This window comes from Euleptes europaea, chromosome 2 (genome assembly GCF_029931775.1).
Source record: "Euleptes europaea isolate rEulEur1 chromosome 2, rEulEur1.hap1, whole genome shotgun sequence".
Lineage (NCBI taxonomy): Eukaryota > Metazoa > Chordata > Lepidosauria > Squamata > Sphaerodactylidae > Euleptes > Euleptes europaea.
In genome coordinates, this window is record NC_079313.1 from 73,922,555 (window position 1) to 73,938,013 (window position 15,459).

The 15,459-nt window shown below is 43.0% G+C and overlaps 1 protein-coding gene and 1 non-coding gene across 2 annotated transcripts in view; both read left to right on the forward strand.

Moving 5' to 3' along the window:
- The window catches only part of TRABD2B (TraB domain containing 2B), a 369,519-nt gene that overhangs the window by 83,273 nt on the left and 270,787 nt on the right, over window positions 1-15,459 (forward strand). The gene's annotated exons all lie outside the window — the stretch shown is intronic.
- On the forward strand, window positions 10,743-10,871 carry LOC130474075 (U6atac minor spliceosomal RNA). Its single transcript, XR_008933222.1, has one exon. It is a non-coding gene; the product is annotated as a U6atac minor spliceosomal RNA (small nuclear RNA).

The following is a 15,459-nucleotide window of genomic DNA, read 5'->3' on the forward strand; positions in this document are numbered from 1 at the left end:
GTCCCTTGATCTTGAATGTGAATGGCTCGGAGGCCCTTGACGCTGTCTGAGGCATCGTCACCATTCATGGAACGGGAGGGCAGTCCAGAACTGGACCAACCCCTGTGCTTGCACACCCCGTTCATCCTCACGGCCAAGGCACCACTAGCTAGGCGGCCATCAGACGGAAATCAGAATTTGCACGGCTGATGGGTCCGTCTTCACTGTGGCCGTGCTGCCTCGCCATCCGCGAAACTACCTCACCCCCACCCTCTAATTTTTTCTTTGAGGATGTCAAACGGCAACCCCACCTTGGAAAGTCAAAAGAGAAGAACAAAACAAAACACGCTAAGGATAGTTGGGTGGTGAGGTGGATGACATCCTTGGGGCTTGTCCAGGTCTGCCCAGGAGGTTGGCACGAGGGGGAGCCCTGGATATAAATATCAATGCAGGGTCCCACTTGAACCAGTTACAGCAATGCATAGATACACATTCCGGGGGAGATATTCCCGTGCCACCCTTGTGGGGGTTGAGATGCTGGCTTACTACAGAAATATATAGATTACATATGCCTAATTAGTAAAAACCGCTTATGATGGGACGCTTTGTTGCTCCCTCCCACATGCATCCTTGTAAGCCCACCATGGGTTTCCCTCCCTTCTCAGGTGACCTCATGAAGGTACTGAACTGGCAGGGCGGTTGCAGCAGCTTAACCAGTGTTGCTGCTACCCAGGAATTTCCTGCCTGGAGGTGGCATGGAGGAGCATGCAGCAGGGGGTTCCATCAGTCACTGCAGCGGCTCGAGAGTAGAGACCTGTATGCTTAAAATAGACTTTAGACATATTAGCGACTGGAAAGGTGCCTTGTGAGAGCATAGTACCTGTAAGCCAGGCAGACAATATTGAAGAAGAACAAGAAAAACAACAACGATTGAGGTGGAGAGAGCTGAATGCAGTCATCTTCTTCTGGTAGAAGGGGGCCCCTGCAGGGAGAAATCTAGCCAGAAGGGGCTAGCAGGCATATATATATAAACTAGCAGCGGCTGCTGAGAGAAGAGTTGCTCCGTGGTTTGTTTCCCCTCTCTGCATTTCCCAAGGAGAGAGAGAGCACCTGGTTGCTATTAGATTTTGAAGAGCAGGCAGGTATTCATATGATAGAAACAAATGATGTTAATAGCGAGCTATGTCAGGGGGCAGCCTTATGTAGGTTGTTAATAATAACCACAGACAGTACACATATTGTATTAGGATGTAGCATTCATAAAACACTGAGGTTTCTTAAAGAAGAGAAAGCTGAACATTGTAAACAGAAGAGAACAAAAATTGGTGGAGGTTGTTCCTTTCCTGGTTCTCCTGGGTGGTTGGCATGCCCTTCAGGAGAGAAGGGGAACTAGAAACAAAATTGCTGATGGATACCAGGCACCCGGCATCCCAAAGGGGGAAGGGAGAGAGGCCCTTTAGGTGGGGGTCGATTCCTTGCTCCCCTCTTCATATCCCAGGTGGCTGTGGGACTGACTCCCAAGGGAATGAAGGAACTGGGTTCCGGTGGTCCATGTGGATGTGGGACAACAACCATAGGACTCATAATATCTTTTATCAAACAATACAAAAAGCAGGTCTTTCAACATTTCCAAAAATTTTCAAAAAGATAAAATTCTAAACAAAACAAAAAACTAAAAGTAAATCAGATTAGGGCTGTTGAAAAAAAAATTCGGTATAGTTCGGCTTTGGCAAAATTCGGCCCGTTTTTATTCGGGCCGTGCCGAAGTCCGAACTCCCCCGCTTCGGATCCCCGGAAATTCAGGGGGATCCGGAGTTCAGGGAAAAATTCGCCCCCCCGCGCGCCTTCAGGGGGATTCCCTGAAGGCGCGCGGGGGCCCTTTAAACAGATCTGCGCCTCCCAACTGGGAGGCACAGATCTGTTTAAAGGGCACCCCGCCCCCCTTCAGGGGGATTCCCTGGTGAGGCGCGGGGTGCCCTTTAAACAGATCTGCGCCTCCCGGCCGGGAAGCACAGATCTGTTTAAAGGGCACCCCGCCCCCTTTCAGGGGGATTCCCTGGAGAGGCGCGGGGTGCCCTTTAAACAGATCTGTGCCTCCTGACTGGGAGGCACAGATCTGTTTAAAGGGCACCCTGCCCCCCTTCAGGGGATTCCCTGGAGATAACAGATAACCCCTGTTGAAATCACACTGTTTATTTTGAAAATCATTTCTGCCAGCTTGTCAAGTGGAGAACAGACAGCTTGGGTTGGGAGATGCCCCACTATAGCAGTAGCCCCCCTCCTTTAAAGCCAATGGGAGTTTGTCAATATATTTCTACTCAATATAAATTAGACCATACCTGTAAACGGAGTTGCGTAGTTTCTCCCATTAATGCCATAATTGGATAAATGCCTTTCATTAGATAACTTTGGTTCTTATGGATTTTATTATACATGAACAAAATAAACCAGTGTGTAGACAAGACTTCCTGACTGCTTGCTTAGCACTGGAAGTAGAAAGTTAATGTGGTATCTTCTGTTACGTCTTATGAAGCATTTCCCCAAATTCCACACTTCTAAATTGGAAACTGCAGTGTTCATTGTCACTTAGCCATAAAAAACACAAAGTACACCCCCTAAATATTTATAAATTTATAAATTAAATCAGTTGAATACCAATACTTATTTAATCTAGATAGAAGTTACTGCTCTTAAACTGCTATTCTGTCCATACAAGTTTGTGGGGAACCTGAAAGGTCTTGGGTTAGTATAATCCTAATGGGTAGTGTAATTGTAATTGCCATGCCAGCTGTCCCCAGTGTATTTAACTTATTTCGATGAAAAACACAGCACGGCAATTTACTGCTCAGTCTGAGACTCTACCATCTCCCTGCGTAATGCATTTCATTTACAGAAACAAGATACTGTCTGTGCAGCAGTGATATGCCTATTTAGCGCTTTCATATGGTTATGTATCTGTTATATCTCTGCATAGAAAAACAAATTAGAATGGTAAGTCTAGGATGTATAGAAAAAGTCATTTACTTAGCCTCTGTTCAAGACAGAGGGGCTTGCAGTAGATATAGCCATTGCTGTACTTCACAGATTAGCTATTCCGCCTTCCTAAGTAGTTTACTTCAAGCACAGAGTAGAAGTGAGCAAATAAGATAAGAATATGAGTAGATCCTGTTGTCTAGCACTGTTTCACACAGTCGCCAGCCAGGTGTCTTGGAAGGCCATACAGACAGATAGAGACCAAGGCCTTTCCTTGATGCTGACTCCTAGCACTGGTATTCAGAGGTTTACTGTCACTATTTATGGCTGGTAGCCATTGTTGGACCTCTTCTCCAAGTATCTGTTTAACTCCCTTTTAATGATGAATTCCACAGTGTAATTACTTACTGAATAAAGAAGTACTTCCTTTTGGTTATCCTGAACCTACTTCCCAAAAATTTTCATTGGGTGCCACCAAGTTGTAGTATTACAGGAGAGTGAGTAAAAGCTATGTCTGTCCGCTTTCTCTACCCTATGTATAATTTTATAAACCGGTACAATGTACTCTCTTTGCTGTCTTTTTTCTAGACTGAAAAATCACAGATTTTCCAACCATTCCATAAGACAAGTGGATCAAGGGGGTATATATGTGTACGAGAATACGGAATATACCCCTTTCAGATATTGTAAACTGACAGTTTGACCAAGCATAGAGATAGAGTGGCAACAAGCTGCATCCCTGACCTATGTACATGAATGTATTCCGATGAATGGATATGCATGTACACATGTATATATGTAAATTGTGTGGGAGATTTGCCAATTCAATTCCATGTTTTACCCCAAAGTGAATTCATTTGAACTAATGCCATATGTAAAGGACAGAGAGCAATCCTGAGCAGGTCTACTGAGAACCCTGCTCCTATTCAATGGGGTTTGCTCCCAGGAAAGTTTTCCCAGGAAACTAGCATGGCTAGTTCAGCAACCAATCTCAGGACAGTTTTGGATATTACAGGAAATGATAACAGCCATGCATCTCTCTCTCTTTTTAAACGTCCACTATAATGTCATTATGGAAAGGATGAGGTATCCCTGAGTCTGAACATTCCTTCTCCATAGGCAAGTGCTCATGTACCTCTTTTGGACATTACATGAGGGCTGGACTGCTAAGATTGGTTGGTTGTCTGATTTCTCAGGGCTGTATGATATTAATATAATCCTTTGACCAAAAAGTACTATAAACATGAATGTTGTTCAGAAGTTGAAAAAGCTCTGTTTCTTTAAGTGCAATAAGAAGTCTGGATATTGACTGAAATTGTTAGCATTTTAGACAGAAAATCAGCTGATCTTTGGGGTCTGGCACAGTCTGCCAAGAAAGCATTCCTGCCCTTGCTAGTCCTACTGACTAACGTTGCTTTTATACAGTTGTTGGTCTGTTTCTTAGACCACTCATCATAGGCGTCTATTCATCCTGGGCCAGATCTCAGCTCTTACACAAGTGCATTACTGTGGGCAAGCAAATTTACACAGAAGTGTTTGTAGAGTAGTCCTTTCCAACCAGACCACAAAGCTATAGTAACAAGCCTGTTAACATCTGCATTAGCAGGTTACTTAGTCAGTCAACCAAGTAGAGTCAGCTGTGCCAGCAAGACACCATTGTTCTTGCAGTGACACATGGTCCAAACGAGTGATGATTCACTGTATGAGCATTTTGTTTGCTCCCAAATCATCACCAGTGAGTGTATATGAAGACTGCGGTTATGTATATGGCTGCATCCACAGGCTTGGATATTGATCTATTGTTGCACTACAGCGTGATTCATCTACTGGATTGTATGCTATGGAAAAATTCTCCCTACTATGGAGATGCTGTGAAAGGGGAAGTTTTGACTGTTGATCTTTCCCCTACCTGTTATGCAGCTGGTAAAGGCAAAGGGCCTGTTAAAGATAAACGCGGCAGCCATATTCACACAGTAAGTGGAAGGTATTTCATGTTCCTCAGTATCAGTGTCTGGATTTGGGTGGGCCTTGGTCAATAAATCCACAATAAAATCACCTCTTTAGCAGAGGTCTATTCTCTTACCTTCCTCTTTATCACCAGAAGGAGGGGATGGAGGTTAAGAACCAAATGTCCACCTATGTCCTTCGGCTTTTTGTTCTCATGTGTTAAACCATAAACCCTTCCAAGACAATGGATCTCAAGGGTGTCAGCTTCTGGTTGAGGTTCCTGCTGCTTCTGCTCATCTTCCTCCTTCAGTGTCTATCCTTTCTCTAAGCAGCAAGCAGAAGGTTCCACTGCGGGCTACCTACATACTCTCTCTTTTTAGTTCTTTTTTGTTTTCATGGAAAGGTTTGTGTCTCCCAGGAGTTGTGATCCTTTCCATGAGAGCAAAAATCTTAGAACAGTAGAGAATGAGCAAGTTAGAGTAGATTTCCAGCTGCTTGTTTGACTCTCTGTTGCCACAACATTTTTAAAGACTTCATCCAGTCAATGACGGGGCCCATTAAATGCCTGACCAAGCCATGGGCTTGCCAAAGATGCTTTCCATATTTCTTGCAGTGGGTAGGCAATTCTGGGGTGAGTGGGAGTTAGGGTTGCCAGACCTCCACTGGTAGTGGGGCATCCCCCACTTTGCCACCCCACCCCGATACCATTCAGCCAGCCAGTGGGGAAACATACTGGCAGTTAAGTTAGGCCAAGGCCTCTGTCATCCTAAACGTGGCAATGTCATTTCTGGCATGTACCGGGAGAGACGTCATCATGTCGCTGACGATTGCAGAGATGCTCTGGTATTGGGGCAAAGCTCTATGGTAAAAAATGGCTTCAGTTTATTTGATCAATCTAACTAATTCATTAATTAAACATGGCAATTCTAGTAAAAAGATAACCATCAACTAAAGAAATGGCCATCTGTTACTTATCTGTGAGAGGGATGCATGGTGAGAGATTTCTTTTGTTGTGCCCCTTACTGATACAAAGAGGATATGATCCAGGAACAGCTACAAATCCTTTGGCAACTGGTACATTCTATGACGTGAAAGACAGTGGGTATTTTCAATAGGTATGACTGGAAGTAACAAATAATTTTTGAAAAATGTAAGCTTTTTGGATACTTTTACACTTGTTTGTTGGCACCTGGGGACTAAAACGGAAATCAATGTTTTTCTTTTTTTAAAAAACCTTAAGCATGTTCATGAGGTGTTTTCTGTTTTGGAGCAGAATACAAGTCTTGCGACATTTTTCTTTCTTTAATTCTAGCATTAACGTTCATGGAGGAGAGCCCACTTCATCAGATGTATCTGAAGAAATAGGGTCTAGTCCACCTAAGTTTATTAGTGAACGAAAACTTGTTAGTCTTAATGGGCCACACAACTATTGTTTGTTTTTTCTGCAACAAACTGACATGGCTACCTCCTTAGGAAACTAATATGGAAAGCTATTTGAGAGAAGTGCGATATGCTGGTTAAAGTCACTTCAGCATATTACACTGGATATGAAAACAGGAAATATTGGAAATTGCAATGTTTAAGAAAAGTTATGATGACAGTTTATGTATGTGTGTGTGAAGAACCTTCAAGTAGCAGCTGACTTATGGTGACCCCTTTTGGGGTTTTCATGGCAGGAGATTAACAGAGGTGGTTTGTCAGTGCCTTCCTCTGCACAGCAACCCTGGTGTTCCTTGGTGGTCTCCCATCCAAATACTAACCAGGGCTGACCCTGCTTAGCTTCTGATCTGACAAGATAAGGCTAGCCTGGGCCATCCAGGTCAGGACAGTTTATAGAACATTACAAATTCAAAGAATTTACATTGTATCCCTCTAATCAGATAAGGTTTCAGTGGGAAGAACTAAAAAATGGCTTCGCTGTATACATGAAAAATTGGCTCTGTTCTGCCTTCTAGTGGCAGTGGCTTTAACAGTAAATATGAATCCATAAGATTTGAACACATATTATGTTTAGGACTGATATTAGGATGGTGGAGGAGAGAAAGGATGCAAAGTTTCAGGCTCCTTCCATCTCAAATGCAAGGAAAAGGAGTCAACTCAGGGAAAGGATGTCAAGGGCAAATTAAAGTGTGCTCTGACATAGTAGCCCTGTGTAGACAAATTTTAGTTAATTCTATACACGTGGAATGGCATTGCCATTAGAATGGCTGCCTTCTCCTCTCTCCACACCCAATTAGGCATGTTGAGAGCTTCATAGAAATCAAGCTCAGCAGGAGAACATACCTGTCTTAATTGGGCAGGGTCACCTCCATTTTTGCCTCTTTGATAGCTAAATATATGCCAATATTCTGTAATTGAGTGAAGCAAAGTGGAGCAGTAGAAAGAGGTTAATTAAATGAAGGGTAATTCTGATTTTTGTCTGGGCTTTGCGTTTCCTTTGTAAATTTGAACATATAGAAAAAGAGTGACCTCTAGGGTTGCCAGCCTCCAGGTGGTGGAAGGTGATCTCCTGCTTTTACAACTGATCTCCAGCCGATAGAGGTCAGTTCACCTGGAGAAAATGGCCACTTTGGCCATTGGACTCTATGTCATTGAGGTCCCTCCCCTCCCCAAACCCTGCCCTCTTCAAGCTTCGCCCCAAAAACCTCCCGTTGGTGGTGAAGAGGGACCTGGCAACCTTAGTGACCCCCTTCCTTCAACTTCTTCTCAAAGTGGATAATTAAATATCTATTAGTTAAATCTCTGGCTTTTTTAAAAAAAAGACAAATCTGTGGTGAAGCTAGATGGATGTTCAGCTTGTTTGTTTTTTGGGTGACTGAGTGTTTCACTAAGCTAATATATGTTGTAATGTCTACGTTTGAGATTTTTCTTAATCCTGTGAGAACAACCAGCTGTTACCACAAACAATTTTATAGTCCTGTATGAGACTACAACTAAATAACAAAGGAAGCTTTCCATGCATTATGTTGATCAAAGCAGCCAATGAGTTGGGGTGCATGTGGTCTGTACAGCAGAATGTTTAAGCTAGTAGGAAACAAATTTGTCCAGTGACAGATCCCTGCATATCATTAGACTGGCCTGTCTTGTAAAAACTCTGTAATTTACCTCACAGTAGATGCCACCTTTCCTTTTCAAACACAGGAGCACATGGAAATGTTATTTTCCTATTCCGAAGATATATCACATATAAAACAAAAAGGAGAGGCACATTAAGTCTTTTTTTGGGAGCAATGCTAAGCAAGGCTTTGAAGTAAATTCCAATTTATTCAGTAGAGCTTAATCCCAGGAAAATATTTTTAGGATTGAAATCTTTGTGAGCTGTTTCATCATATGTTAAGGTGAAACCTTAATCAGAATAAATATATATACAACAAAGGGGAAAGAGATAGGAAAATATTAACTGTGGGTGAAGGGGCACAAACAAGAAATTGCAGGAGAAGAGGAAGAGGAGTTGGGTTTTTATATCCCACTCTTCTCTACCTTTAAGGAGTCTCAAAGCAGCTTACAATTGCTTTCCCTTCCCCTCTCCACAACAGACACTTTGTGGGATAGATGGGGCTGAGAGAGTTCTGAGATAACTGTGACTAGACTAGGGCTGTTGATTCGGTTCAGCCTGAACTGAAAAACAGCCGAATTTCCCCTGATTCGGTGTTTTTTAGTTTGAGACGAACCGAACTCAAAAATGGCGGGAAACCGGGGGAGCCGATTTCAGCGAGTTCGGGAGTTCACGAATAAATCCGGCCAATTCGGGGTGTCAGTAAGCAGCATAACCGTCAGTAAGCAGCATTCTCCTTCCCCGGCCAATCGGTGGCCAAGCTGGGTCTTCTTCTGGCCAGTCAGGATTGAGTACTGGAAGAATTAGTTGATGTGTGGTCCGGCCGGGGAGGGAGAGAGAGAGGGAAATCCTCGTGTATGTGTGTGTGTGTGTGTGGGGGGGGTGCTTGTGCACATTTGCTCCTTTCTGTGGCTGCAGGGGGTGTATTTTGGGGGGTACAAACCCCAAACTTTCAGCAGAGATTCAGACAAGCCTTCTTAAGAGACCACCCAAGTTTTGTAAACATTGGGTCAGGGGGTCCCGAGATATGGGCTCCCCCCTTTTTTCTTTCCATGGCTGCAGGGGGCGCATTTTTAAGGGTATAGACCCCAAACTTTCAGTGGAGCTTCAGATGAGCCTTCTTAAGATACCCCCCAAGTTTTGTAAACATTGGGTCAGGGGGTCTCGAGATATGGGCTCCACCCCTTTTCCCTCCCCCCTTTTCCATTTCCGTGGCTGCAGGGGGCGCTTTTTTAGGGATACAGCCCCCAAACTTTCAGCATAGCTTCAGACAATCCTTCTTAAGATACCACCCAAGTTTTGTAAAGATGGGATCAGTGGGGGCAGAAATATCAGCTCCCCCCTTTTCTCTTTCCGTGGCTGCAGGGGGCTCATTTTTGGGGGTGCAGATCCCAAACTTTGAGCGGAGCTTCAGACAAGCCTTCTTAAGAGACCACCCAAGTTTTGTAAACATTGGGTCAGGGGGTCCCGAGATATGGGCTTTCCCCTTTCCCCTATTGGGATGAATGGGATCCTGTATGCATCTCCAGAGCAAAACGTCCCGTGCCTAAATGGAATCGTCTTGGATTACCCAGTCCTCCCCAGCCCCTCCTGATGGAACAGAAGACAGCCACAGTAAGACCCCTTTGGGGGCTTTAATCTATAATTTTTCTCCTGTGTGTGTGTGTGTGGGGGGGAAGCAGAGTCTGTGTGTGTGGGGGGAGGGAGCAGTTTCTGTGGGTGGGGGGGGGAGCCAAAGGGGGCTATTGCCAGTTCTACCTGGGGAGTGTGTTCCCCGTCGAGTCTCTCTCTCCCTGGTTTGAGGGGGGGGGTTTCAGTTGTGTGTCTTCAGGTTTTCCCTCATTCATAAGAGCGGTTAGGTCTATTTGGATGCTTGCTCAAAACTGGTTTTCAAATGGTGACTTAAAGAATGCATTTGAAGTCCCATGCCAAAGGGGACATTCCACCCCCCCTGCTCATTATGCATAGCTAGCTGCCTCTGTCCCTTTCCATGGTTTGCAAACTCCCAGGTGTCAGGTGTTGCTTTGCACAGTTGCAAAGGTGTTTCTTACAAGGTTGTGTTGTTCTGCAGTCGTGTTGCTTTGCAGTTGTGTTGCAATGCTTTGCAAACTTCTCAGCTGTTTGTCGGGGCTGGGAGCTTTGTGCGTGGGCGGCAAGCTCTGCTCAGAGATGCACATTAAGGGTGGGGGGACCCCTTTCGGGGCCCATATCTCAGCCCCCCCCGACCCAATATTTACAAAACTTGGGGGGTCTTTCAAGAAGTGTCCTTTGAAGCTCTGCTGAAAGTTTGGGACCTCTACCCCCAAAATGCCCCCCCAGAGCCGCGGAAAGGCACGGTTGTGTTTTTAATGGCTTTATTCGGCCGAATTTTTTCCCCGAACTTTGAATTCCTGCCGAATTGCACGGACCTGAAGCAGGGGAGTTAGGACTTCGGCATATCCCGAATCTAAGCGGGCCGAATTCAGCCGAATCCGAACTATACCGATTTTTTTTAATTCAACAGTCCTAGACTAGACCAAGGTCACCCAGCAGGCTTCATGTGGAGGAGTGGGGAATTACATTTGGTTCTCCAGATTAGAGTCTGCCGCTCTTAACCACTACACCACACTGACTCTCAGTAGATTTAATTGCATATAACAGAGGCTTAACATATCTGACTCCTGTGTTAGCTTCAACAGGTGTTAAAAGACAATGTAACTAGGTAGTCTGTGTTATCACCATGTTCTGAATGACTCTGTTCAGGCCTAATAAAGACATCTTGTTGAAGTTGTTGTGGAAATACTATAGTGTGTTGTATGGAAGTTAGCACTCCCCTTGATAAGGATGGAAGAGGTCCTAGTGGCCTGTACAACACGGCTATGGTTACGGAAATACTATAGCAGTAGGAGAACAGTGCAGTTGGAGAAAGCCAATTTCAGTAAATGATCTTGCAAAAAAGTTTCTAAGAGGAGATTCTTGAAGGAACTTGGGTCCATATTTCTTGCTTGTTTATTGGAAGGTTCTTGCAACTCTAAAAGTCAACATGTATTAAATTTTAATGTTAAATATTAAAAAATAAAGTGACATTGATAAGCAAATGTCTTATTAAGTCTTTCCTAAGAAGGTTTTTGCTGCTAGATGTGCATTAAAGAATTGGCATCAAAACAACATGGAGACAGTCTTACATAACTGCTGTAGTTTAAATATTACGGGGATCAGACTCCAAAAGCCCACAAAATCCCACAGACCTAGTGATAATAACTATTTTGCTGTTTAAAATCTCTTTCTAATCTAGAGGATATAGACAATTACATCATTTGGATTTAACTATAAATCATATATACTGCCATGTTATATCTGCTTTCTAAAAATAGTCCTTTAAAGAATAATATCCCTTGCTTATAATCTGCATTTGTGGGTTTCTCCTAAAGGAGCAGGTCATTGATCCATTCACAGTTTTGATGACTCACACAATACATGATGCGCTAGAGAAACTGCAGTTATGTTGGCCAGCTGAGCAACAATAGACAACAGAAATTCCTTACTAGACTGACATCTCAATCTGATTGTGTTATCAGTTGATACTGAGTATGTTGAAGAATATTGATAAGAATGCTTGAAAATACAACATTTACTCTTTTTCAATCCTGCCCTTTAAGGGTCTGAAATTTTATTCAAATGGCCATGGCTTGCATACTGTGAATACCCTTAGTGGCTGTATGAAATGATAAAATGGGGATTTAAAAAATGGTTTCAGCTTTTCAGCATCATTTCAATCGTAAATATATATTCTTGGAAGCAACTTCCATTTAATTCAATCAAACTTATATTGAAATAAATTTAATGGGATCGAAACAATGACTAACAATGTTGCATTTCTGCTCTTATGAGTACCTTTGACCTTTGGAAGTATGTACTCACTTGGCTTTTGTAATGCACATCTCCACTTTAGTCATAGGGAATGTTTTATGTGTATGTGACCATATAGATACTACCATGCCTCTGCCATGAAGAAATTTTGAACACAATCCTTTCAAGCACTTTTGTGTCCCTTTTATTTCAATGAAATTATTCAGTTGTGTAGATTCCCTTTAAAATAACTGGACTTCAATGTGCTTGATTTTGGCTAGATGATATCCCTAGTGTAAATGTGAATTGTTACCATGTGTGCACTATACACGTGTATGTTAAGATGTGTCCCATGAGAGTGAGCCTGTTTCTCAGATGGGATCCAAAGTCAAACCAAATGGCCAAGCTTAGGAAATAAAACTTCTCCTTCTGTCCTAGCAAGAGCTGCTGACTTAGTTTTTAACACCTGGCTGGGGAGAAATATGTCTACCAGTAAATCTGGACTTCGATCACCACACTGTATTTTAGGGATTTATGACAAAGCGACTGGACATTAGAGCAAGCTTGATATGAAACAGAGATTGGAATGTAGTACAGTAATCATGGATACTCTTATTGACTGAAATGTCAAGCACACACACACTTATGCAGTTAGAATAAGACCAAGTACGCATGGAGCACCAAATTCCAAAATGCCCACAGGAGCTGCTACATCTTTTGACAGGCAAACACACTTGTGTGTTGTGTAATACAATGGAGAGCTTTGAAGAGAGAAAGAAAGATAACAGGGGAAACAGAGGATTGTATTACCTATCCTTGTATGATTGTGTGACAGGAAACCATCTAGGGTAGTTTCCAAGTATTTAGGCTACTGATAACATTCAGCTCGAAAATCCAGATAAAGCTTAAGAAAAAAACCAAAACATTCATAGCACCGAAATACAATCTAAGCAATATTCCGGAAGAGTTTAAAGACCATGTAAGGAACAGATTTGCATTACTGAGTTCAAGTGAATGTAAACCTGAAGAACTATGGGTGGTAACTAGAGATATTATCAAGGAAGAATGTGCAAAGACTATTCCTGTAGCCAAAAGAAAAGAAAAACCTCGATGGATGTCTGAGGAAACTCTTAAAATTGCCAGAGATAGACGAGAAGCAAAAGTAGAAGGTGACAGAAATAGAATCAAAAGTCTAAGTGCAATGTTCCAGCGACTCGCACGTAGAGACAAAGAGACCTATTATAATAATAAGTGTAAAGAAATAGAAGAGAACAACAAAAAAGGAAGAACAAGAGATCTGTTCCACAAGATCCAAGAAATCAAAGGGAAATTTAAAGCAAGGTTAGGCATGCTGAAAGATCAGCATGGAAATACATTAACTGAACAGGACAAAATAAAGAAAAGGTGGGAACAATACACTGAAGAACTATACAAAAGAGATGAAAGGATAAAAGATTCTTTCCAAGAAGAATCTTTTGAAAAAGAACCTTCAGTTTTAGAAAGTGAAGTGAAAGCTGCATTGAGAGCAATCGGGAGAAACAAATCACCAGGAGCAGATGGGATATCAGTAGAGCTATTCCAAGCCACAGAAACGGAGTCCATCAAAATCTTGACAAGAATATGCCAACAGATATGGAAAGCAAAACAATGGCCCACAGACTGGAAACAATCCATTTACATTCCAATTCCCAAGAAAGGAGACATCAAAGATTGCAGCAACCATCGAACCATCGCACCATCGAACCAAGAGGCCACAGTTAAAACAGAATATGGAGAACAGAATGATTTCCAATTGGCAAAGGTGTCAGACATGGATGTATTTTATCTCCCTATCTCTTCAATCTATATGCAGAACATATAATTAGGAAAGCTGGATTAGATTTAGATGAAGGTGGGGTGAAAATTGGAGGGAGGAACATTACTAATTTTAGATATGCTGTTGTCACTACATTATTGGCAGAAAATAGTGAAGATTTGAAACGACTACTGCGAAAAGTTAAAAGAGAAAGTGCCAAAGCAGGACTACAGCTGAACATCAAGAAAACAAAAGTAATGACTACAGGAGAATTACACAACTTTAAGGTTGACAATGAGGAAATTGAAATTGTTCAAGACTTTCTACTCCTTGGCTCCACCATCAACCAAAAGGGAGACTGCGGCCAAGAAATCAGAAGGAGATTGAGACTGGGAAGGGCAGCCATGAAGGAGCTAGAAAAGATTTTGAAGTATAAGGATGTGTCACTGGCCACCAAGACTAGATTAATTCATGCCATCGTATTCCCTATTACTATGTATGGGTGTGAAAGCTGGACAGTGAAGAAAGCTGATAGGAAGAAAATAGATTCCTTTGAAATGTGGTGTTGGAGGAGAGTGTTACGGATTCCGTGGACTGCCAAAAAAACAAATCAGTGGGTTATAGATCAAATCAAGCCTGAACTGACCCTAGAAGCTAAAACGACTAAACTGAGGCTGTCATATTTTGGTCACGTCATGAGACGACAAGAGTTACTGGAAAAGACAGTCATGCTAGGAAAAGTTGAGGGCAGCAGGAAAAGAGGAAGACCCAACAAGAGATGGATTGACTCTATAAAGGAAGCCACGGCCTTCAATTTGCAGGAACTGACCAGGGCTGTCAAAGATAGGACATTTTGGAGGACTTTCATTCATAGGGTCGCCATGAGTCGGAAGCGACTTGACAGCACTTAACACACACACAACATTCAGCTCTGCAAAAATCTGGGAGGTCTATGAGATGTGTTGCCCAAGACCATGCAGAGACCCTAGGAAATAAATACAAGTAGAAATCCAAAAGAGATCTAAGAAAGATTCCGGGAGTGGGGGAGCATGTAGAAGCAAATCCTGTAAGGGGGGCTGAGCAGGGGAGCTCATGGCACACAGTTCAGAAGCTGGCCTTGTTACACCTGGCTTGTTCTTGACGGGGGAGAGATTCCGTTCAGAAGTTGAAAGAGCGTTATTGACAAAAATGTGGTCTTTGTGCAAGTGATAAGGGATGTCAGGAGTTAGTTTCTGGAATGGCTTGGCGGGGAGGAAGCAGGAAGGCTGGAGAAAGTGAGGTGCTGCATTTAGGAGGCATTCTCAAAGGGCGAATTTTTCCAAATAAAAATAGCTGGAACAAGAACGGGTTAGAGCATAATTAGGAATTGAGTTTTCAAGAGGTCTTTTCTATTAGCCTTGATCAAGAACAGACTGCAGGGTATTTCCTCTTTCCCTTCCCTGGCAGCCCCCATAGCTTTGACTCTCGGAAGCTTATACTCTGAAAATCTTGTTGGTCTCAAGGTGCTACCAGACTTGAATCTAGCTGTTCTACTGCTGACCAACATGGCTACCCTCTGAAACTGCCCCCTTTTCTTGTTTCCTTCTCTCCTTCTCACCCACCAGCCTACCATTATCTGCCCCTGGACTTCAGCTTTCTCTCCTTCTGTCCCCATGGCAACTGTCCCCAGGAAAACTCTGGTCCAGTTGCATGGTGCTGGCTGAGCTAGGACCAGTTATATGATGGGGAAACCTTCAAGGGCTTGCCTGAGGAAAGGTACTTCACTCTCCCCTGTATCCCCTCTCCACACACTTTACTATTTCCTGACAGCCCCCATATTCTTACCTTTCCCCCTTCCTTCCTTCCTTCCTTCCTTCCTTCCTTCCTTCCTTCCTTCCTTCCT